Below are 6,000 nucleotides of genomic sequence, written 5' to 3'. Positions count from 1 at the left end.
ACTTTGAACATAAAAAAAAGAAATTATGTTATTTATTTATTTTTATTTGAAAAGTGGTGTTAGATTTACTGCTCAAAATTCAATAGTTGTTTTATGATTAAAGTACAATATAAATCGGATTAAAGCACTTGAAAACACTTGAAACTACAGATAGCTCTGTACCAATTTTGCTCATTTGACACCAATGCCGATACTACAGCCATCAATCAACACTGATCCGGTCCAAAAGCTTCTACCTGTCGCTGAAAAAGTTGTTTATAATCTTTATGCGTACTGAAAAATACTGACACCAAAAAAACAAAACAAAAAAAAACTCATCACGCAAGTTGTGTACCCAAAATACTAGGCTAAACAAATCATTTTAAAATCAGAAAAACATCACGGAATGTCATGCAAAGTGAAACAGAAGGTATTTTGGCCTATGAGTCGGATCGGACAGATTCTTGAAAACAATCTTCTGCCTGATCCTGTCATTCAATATTGATAAATAACTGTAATATTGATGGGCTGGTGAGGCTTCATGAAACAGTGTCCTTATTACCAGTCGCCTTTAAAGTGACACAGTGCTCTGAAAATGAGGTCACCTCCATCGGTCCTTTAAACAATGTTCCCTCCAGCCCTTTTAGCATTAACAAATGACTCTATATAACATACGATGACAAGCTATGACATTTTTTCTTGCCGCTAACATCATGACTTGTCAGACGGTTGTTGTGAATACCATCTCACATCGTGATGTTTTCTAATGAGAAAATGTGAGAATAATTGATGGGCCACTTAGTGGAAAATGTGCCCCGGTAATGTGTAATTACTTCCCGCGTAGAATGATGAGTAAATGTTTTTGCAATGAAATATGGCACATCCATAATCTCTTCTTGGGATTACGCCACCAATGAATTGTCAATTAATTGTGGCCCTAAAATGAGCAGTTTCCCACATGGCAACCTCAATAGAATAGAGGGAAAAATAAAGTAAACTGTAGGCGGAGCCAAGGAGGCAGAAGATGCTCTCACTTTGGTACCTGAAGAAGAGTCATTCGTATTACAGTTACAGGCAGTTAACAGCTCTGTATACTTAGACTTAGGTAGATCCATCTGTGTATCTATCTATCTATCTATCTATCTATCTATCGATCTATCTATCTATCTATCTATCTATCTATCTATCTATCTATCTATCTATCTATCATCTATCTATCTATCCGTCTGTCTGTCGGTCGGTCGGTCAAATGGATCGATCTATCTATCTATCGATCTATCTATCTATCTATCTATCTATCTATCTATCTATCTATCTATCTGTCTATCTATCTGTCTGTCTGTTTGTCTATCTATCTATCTATCTATCTGTCTATCTATCTATCTATCTGTCTATCTATCTGTCTGTCTGTCTGTCGGTCGGTCGGTCGGTCGGTCAAATGGATCGATCTATCTGTCTGTCTGTCTGTCTGTCTGTCTGTCTGTCTGTCTGTCTGTCTGTCTGTCTATCTATCTATCTATCTATCTATCTATCTATCTGTCTGTCTGTCTGTCTATCTATCTATCTGTCTGTCTGTCTGTCTGTCTGTCTGTCTGTCTGTCTATCTATCTATTTATCTGTCTATCTATCTATCTATCTATCTATCTATCTATCTGTCTGTCTGTCTGTCTGTCTATCTGTCTATCTATCTATCTATCTATCCATCTATCCGTCTGTCTGTCGGTCGGTCGGTCGGTCGGTCAAATGAATCGATCTATCTATCTATCTGTCTGTCTGTCTGTCTGTCTGTCTGTCTGTCTGTCTGTCTGTCTGTCTCTCTATCTATCTATCTATCTATCTATCTGTCTATCTATCTATCTATCTATGTATCGGAAAACACAAACCGCTTGCTGTTGACTATCAACATCTATCAATCTATCTATTAAAGCGTGAAAGTATCTATCTATCTATCTATCTATCTATCTATCTATCATCTATCTATCTATCTATCTATCTATCTATCTATCTATCTATCTATCTATCTATCTATCGATCTATGATTCAGTAAAATTCTCTTGGACAGCTCAGTCAGAAGGACATGAGATCTAAGAAAACCAAGTCACAGGTCTCATCGATCACATTCTCTCCATCCATTCCCTCTTTGAGCAATGGCTTAAAAAAATCATTACGTTCGAGGAGCACAATCACTGCTTTAAGAAGGATAGCCTATTGGTATTCCACGCTCCCACTGTGGCTCCTCACGTGTCTGAGCGAAAGTGAACGAAATATCGGCAAGCGCGGAGAAGAGCAGAGAGAGAGGAAGGATAAATCTAATGCGTTGCAGTGGGGAACTGTGACAGACCGGGTATTTATTTGAGCAGAGGCTGCTGCTGTAGCTGGAAGGACACAACAGCGGCGGCATCAGATCCACTCAGGACTACTCCATCACTCAAAGACTCCACTGCAGCCTGATCCAAGGACACACAAATCTGGTGGAAAACCTACAAAAATGTATCTGCCACAGAATACCTGGAATACATGGCTCTCTCTTGCTTCTGCCGCCAACAAACTCCAGAGACTTTTTCCTTCTTTCTCCTCAAAATTCGGAGGGAATTGACAGCCAAGCTGGAAAAGCAAAATCAGAATGAAAATCCCTATTGGTCTTCTCTACAGGTCGGACATTAAGTAGCAGCAGAAGACGCCCACTGCAGAATTCTCCAGTGTATTTCCTCTCTGATATGTTCGGGATTCTTCACGGCTTTGCTTCAAGGAGTTACTGGAGTGTTCACAACTTTATTCGCATGAATCTGACCATCATCAGAGGATACAAGCCCGGCAGTTCAACTGACTCTCAGAGTGAAGATGTGACACTGGTAGGTGCCGTAACATACATCTCTCTGCATTTGACTGTGGTCGACGGGTTTATCTTACTTTGTTCTACATAAATGTATTGCAAGCGACACAAAGAAATATGGATATATGACTCATTTAGTCCCGACCTGTTCCATCATCCCCCACCAACATGCTAGTTTTGTGGTTGATGTTCTACTTGTGGCCTTGAATTAAATCATGAATACGTTACAACCCCAACTTACTATTTGGCAGAGCCTCCATCAACTTCACTGGATTTTGTTGCTAAGCTACGGCTCCAACCGCAAGAGCAATCGTGCTACCTGCTGTCGCCGACACAATTTACCTTTCCACAATGGTGTGCGTGAGATTCCATACAAAGCCTTGCTGCCATATTAGTTCACTCTTACAAATGTAGATATACATTATTCTCCAGAACGATTTGAGCAATATATTATGAATGCTACTTGTTGCTGATAAGGTGTCTGTGTTACAGTCACAAAACATGAAAGACAAAGGTTAAGTTAAGTGTTACGTTTTGTTGCCCTGGTTAAAGATTCAACTAAACCTCCCCTGACTTGAGAAACCAGCGGCTATGTGGTGCACCAAAATATACACAGTAGTTCTGCAGCTTTACAGCACAATGTCTGGATGTATCACGGCGCTCAAAAGTACTTCCTTCAATGCTGTACTCCCTTCAGTACTGTAGGTAAGGATGGACTGTGCATCACCATGATGCAGTACAAAGCTTGAATTCAAACACACAGCATTATTGGCTTTAAAACTGAAAAGGTAGAGACATAAAATTAGATTTTTAATTCTGCTTGGATTTTGAAATATGCACTGAAAACACAAAGGGGAAGTCTGTCTGACAATGTTGCGATTATTTTGTGATTATTTTATAACTGTAGATGGAAGTCGATTGAAAAAAAAAAAAAGAATCCATTTGTGATTTTACAATGAATTAATGGTGGTTAATCGCATTTTACATTTGAGACCACAGCGATCAAATTCAATGTGAATTTGCACACACAATATTAAACATCCGTGTGGAAGTGCTCCGCTGATGGGCGGTACGCTTTGTTGCACGAAGTGCATGGGATATATTTTTGTTCCTCTCTGCAGAAGTTTTTTGAAACCTGAATTTTCTGTCCGTCAGAAAGTTATACACATATAAATACTGTTTAACATTAGACCTTTTGTTCTATTGTCACTTGATGTATTAGCGCTTCATTGGAGTCTAAAACGTTTTCTCTACGGTTCTCAGGGGTTGGGGGGTTGTGGATTGGAAGAAGGAGAGCACTGGAACATGGCTTAGCTAACACTAACATCTGCGTTTCTCGATGTAAAATTCCCACGGCGTCAGGATATGCCACAGAGTAGTCATGGGTCGATGAGGCTTCATGAAACAGGGTCCTCATTTGGTATAAAAATGGTGTGAAGTCTCATTGAAGGTTCTTATGATCCAGAGCGTTTAGAGCAAAAGTGGAATCTAGTCGGCACTGAAAATGAGGACACTGTTTCATGAAGCCTCATCGACCCATCACCTGTGCTTCTATTGAAAGCCTGTCAATGCTGAAAGCTTCCTTCAGTGTCAGAATAGGACGCAACAGTCCTCTTTATCAAAGTCCACATATTATGCCAAAGGAGTGAGGATGGGTTGAGTTTTTACAAACATATCCATACATGAAGTTAGCGTCTATTTCCGCAAGTAAGTTCTACACATAAACCTAACTTTGGGTTGAGTTTAGTTCACATTCTGTTTTTGTTGTTGCCTGACACAGAGGGAGAACTCTGTAGCGAGTAGTGCCTGTGGGTGATGGTGACTAACAAGTTATGCTCAACATTTAACCTCAGAATGTATCAAATTGGATGAGACAAGATGGGGACAAAGCAAAATGAATCAAGTGCCAAACCAGCATTGTTGTTCTGGTGTGCTGGTGGGTGGAAGCAACAACATTTCATGCGTGTTATGGTTTCCTATTATGACTAGAAGATTCGTTGAATGTAGTCGTGTTTTGTCTGACTTGAATCCATCGGAGGTTGCGCATCACACCAATACAGTCTCTTAACAATCTTAAGCCAAAAGAGAAAAAAAAGACCTCAGTTGCTCAATATTGGTTCTATTTCCTTCTTACAATGCCCAAACTGCACTAAACCAGCAGACCTAAGGGGAACTGAGCTTGCCAGAGCAGAACAATAAACAGTCAGCCTTTCTTTGAAGCTTAATCCAGCACAAATCCCTCACCAAAAAAAAAACATTAAGTCTTAGCAACAAGCATATGTGTCATATATTATTGAACAAGGGGAACAATGAGAACAGCATGAAATACAAGGGGAAAAAAAAAAACAACGCACACGCAGACCTTGACTGCGAGTCTGGACTGGAATTCATTGAAATCGCTGCGGTTGGTCACATTTCATGTTTTATTACGGTTATTCATTATTTATTACTGTCACAAGGTGAAGCTTTTTATTCTGAGCTGTAACCAGATGTTATGATGGCTGTGCTGCTCTAGCTGAGATGGTTTGAGCAGCCTCCTTAGCTACCTATGGCTTTGAAATGATTGCTGAGTTTTCCAGTCATTACCTGACAAAACAGTGGAACACTTTGGTTAACTGAACTCCACCATCTGGCAGGTCTCTTCAAAGCACACTGTCATGTTATCCATCTTGAGTTCTAATTTGTTCTCGGCTTTGTTTACTTGTTATTTCAGCCTGTCTTTTGTTTTCTTTTTTTTTGGGGGGGGGGGTAATAATGCCTGAATATTGGGTAGTTTATTAGTAATGGGTAACTGAGGTATCATGCAAGAGTGTTGCAGGCTATATAAAACAGTGTCCCAATTCTCTGAGGCCTCCAGATGGCGCTCTTGGTTTCATTAAATTAATTGAGCAAGTCAAAACATATTACAGCAGACAGCGCCATCTGGTGGCCTCTGAAAATCAGGACACTGTTTCATAAAACTTCATGAACCCTTCAACACTGTGTCATGAAACATCATCCAACCATCACTACCCATGGGTCATATACAGATCAACTCCTACCTCGCTCTACAAATAGATATAACTAAATGTTTCCTTACCTTATATAACTCTTTCTTCCTTCCGCGATTCACCAGCAACCTACACTCCCACTCCATCATTCCACACGTACACACCAAGATGATAGATGAGCCACTTTCAGAATCTTAA

General features: G+C 39.9%; 1 protein-coding gene across 2 annotated transcripts in view; it reads left to right on the top strand.

Annotated features, from left to right (window-relative positions):
- The first annotated feature begins 2,227 nt into the window (after positions 1 to 2,227).
- The window catches only part of lrrc4ca (leucine rich repeat containing 4C, genome duplicate a), a 116,210-nt gene continuing 112,437 nt past the window's right edge, over positions 2,228 to 6,000 (top strand). For both annotated transcript variants that reach the window (XM_053886614.1, XM_053886617.1), the window contains exon 1: positions 2,228 to 2,831. The gene's annotated coding sequence lies outside the window, so the exon portion shown is untranslated. The remainder of the gene's footprint in view (positions 2,832 to 6,000) is intronic.

Source organism: Synchiropus splendidus, chromosome 14 (assembly GCF_027744825.2).
Source record: "Synchiropus splendidus isolate RoL2022-P1 chromosome 14, RoL_Sspl_1.0, whole genome shotgun sequence".
Taxonomy (NCBI): Eukaryota; Metazoa; Chordata; class Actinopteri; order Syngnathiformes; family Callionymidae; genus Synchiropus; species Synchiropus splendidus.
This window is presented reverse-complemented; position numbering and strand designations above follow the sequence as displayed.